Here is a 2658-nt window from a genome sequence, read left to right on the forward strand (position 1 = left end):
AATCTATTATTTAATTTTATTAGGATAAATATTAAATTCTATTTTTAATACAAAAATATAAAATTTTATTCCTTTTATTTTTATTTTATCACTATAAAAGGTCATATATACTAGAAGAGAATCTCATTTTTTATCAATTACTCTTTTATTGGATAGTTTTTACAACAAATTTTTTTCTTCCTATGAGACGTCATGGCAAGAAGCAACTATTGACTTATCGTGGATACAAGCCACCAGACCATCCAACTCCCACTCGGAGCTATATATAATATGTTAACCATGAAGTATTCATAGACCATGTTGACAAGTTCTTAAGTTGGAGTTTATGAAAAGCATGTCCCTGACAATTTTAATATGGACTATGAACACTGAAAACGTGTTGGGATGGAAATTTAATGGTCAAATATTTAAAATGTTATGGATATAAGATCAATTTACAAAGGGTAAAAAAAATCACTTTTGAAATGTTAATCCGAATTATATAAATGTATCGTTGTCACTACCTTTGTTTTATAATTATTTTTAGTCTCCAGGTTTGCTGCAGCTATGAAAGATTTGAATATTTAGGTCATGAATGTGGTTTCAGTAGATACTCCAAATACACTTTCTATTACATATGAACGCGATCTTTTTGGCATGTATCATGATTGGTGTAAATCGTTTAGCACTTACCTAAGTTCTACGATCTCCTCCATGCAGATTATCTGTTTTCAAGACTCAAAAAAATGTGTGTATAATTATTTCATTTTTCATTAATCAAAACTAATAGTTTGTCAGATCATATCAACAAACAATAATTATCTGTGTCATTTTGCTAATATATTTATTAGTCTTTTAGGTGCAATTTTCAAATTATTGTGGCTAAAATTGATCGGATTTTGAGACTCGAAAGTATGCTTATTGTTCGAGACACTGCTGAGGTAATTAATGAATTTGAGAGTATGGTGAAGTCTATGAACTGGGAGGTTTGCATGACTTACACTAAAAAAAATGAGGACTTTTTAGGTGTTCGAAAGTCTACGTGGCGACTTATAGAGACTGTGACGCTCGAATATGTTGTTTGATTGACAGAATGGATAGGTGAATTTTGAATTTCGGCTTAGAAAAATTCTTGCGTAATTGTACTTCCACATTTATCTATGTATCATGGTAGGTAGACATTCATGTATTTGACTTTTTTTTCTTTTTTTTTTCCATCTATTTGGTTATTGATTTCGATCTCCATTTAGAGGTTGGTGTATTTTGCTGTAACATGGTGATATAGATAAAGAAATTTCATCACATTCTTAAAAATGTAGAGGTCCTCGGCTTAGAAGCCAAGTAATTAAGATTCTGGACTGTTGTATAACGAAGTAGATAGTATTTATGTAATTGAATATTTCTAACGGAACAATATCTTAGGGAACATAGACTAAAAAAATTAGAAGAATTAATATTATTAGTATAGAAATTGAAAAAAATTTATTAAATTATACCGTTTTTAAGATAAGGCTATTTAAATTTATAGTTAAATTTTTTTATTTTATATTTATAATTCAAACTTATCAATAGTTTATAATATGATTTCACAAGTTATAAAATATGATATTAATCATTGTTATATACATATATGAAAAATGTGACTTATTTAGTATTTAAACATTTATTATCGATTAATATTGTTATAATAAGATACATGTAATTTTATGAGAATGATATAATTTGAACTTTGGTTATCTAAGAATTGACTAAGTGGCTGGTATAATTCTACGTCGCGAACCGACAAATGCTAGCAATAGGAATGATAATAAAAAAAGACAGCCAAATGAATATTCGTAGGGATTAATCGCGATTTGGAACTTAATGAAAATATTTCAAATTTTCATTGGTGGGAGAACCTATCCACATGAAATGGATGGGGACGGGGACATAGTTACCCTCTCTATAAGACCTGTTAAAACAACGCGAATATAAAATTACAGATTTTTCCTAATATGTAATTTTTTAATTTAGTAACCTTAATTCTTGCCTCCAATTCCAACACTTATTTTTTAGACACATCCTTAGTCTTGATTTTGCATCTCTCTCTAACTCACTTTCTTTGCCTCTTAAGTTTGTCACTACATCATTTAGTTTCGTTCCAAAAAATTATGTTATGTAATTTATTAAAAGATGTTTCTATATTTTTTTTTGAAATGTTATTTATTATAATGAATATATTATGAATTGTGTTGAATTATATTGAATTAATTATTTTATGATTATTATATTATGACTTTTTTATTTAAAAGAAAATTAAAAAAATATCTATAGATAACTATGGCATCTGTATTCCTTAAGGGAATAATTAAAGAGGGACTTACGACAGAAATGTAGAGGGGACAAAGGGTATTTTTTTTAAAAAAAAATAGGAGTAAAGGACGGGAATAAAAGTCTGCCGCGTCCATACGAACATCCATTATCACCTCTAACTAACAACAGAAATTCAATTTGAGCCGATTTGAGATGGGACACGTGGACTTCATCTGCATTGAGTCCCAAGATAATGAACCTAATTCTGATTTGAAATTCGGACGATAAACCTAGGTTAATTTTGCTCATTTGAATTAATGTTTTTAGTCATTGTTACAAAACATACTATACTATTAAATATTATTATATATAAAAGTTAGTTATTCT

The sequence above is a fragment of the Arachis ipaensis genome, chromosome B09, assembly GCF_000816755.2.
Source record: "Arachis ipaensis cultivar K30076 chromosome B09, Araip1.1, whole genome shotgun sequence".
Lineage (NCBI taxonomy): Eukaryota > Viridiplantae > Streptophyta > Magnoliopsida > Fabales > Fabaceae > Arachis > Arachis ipaensis.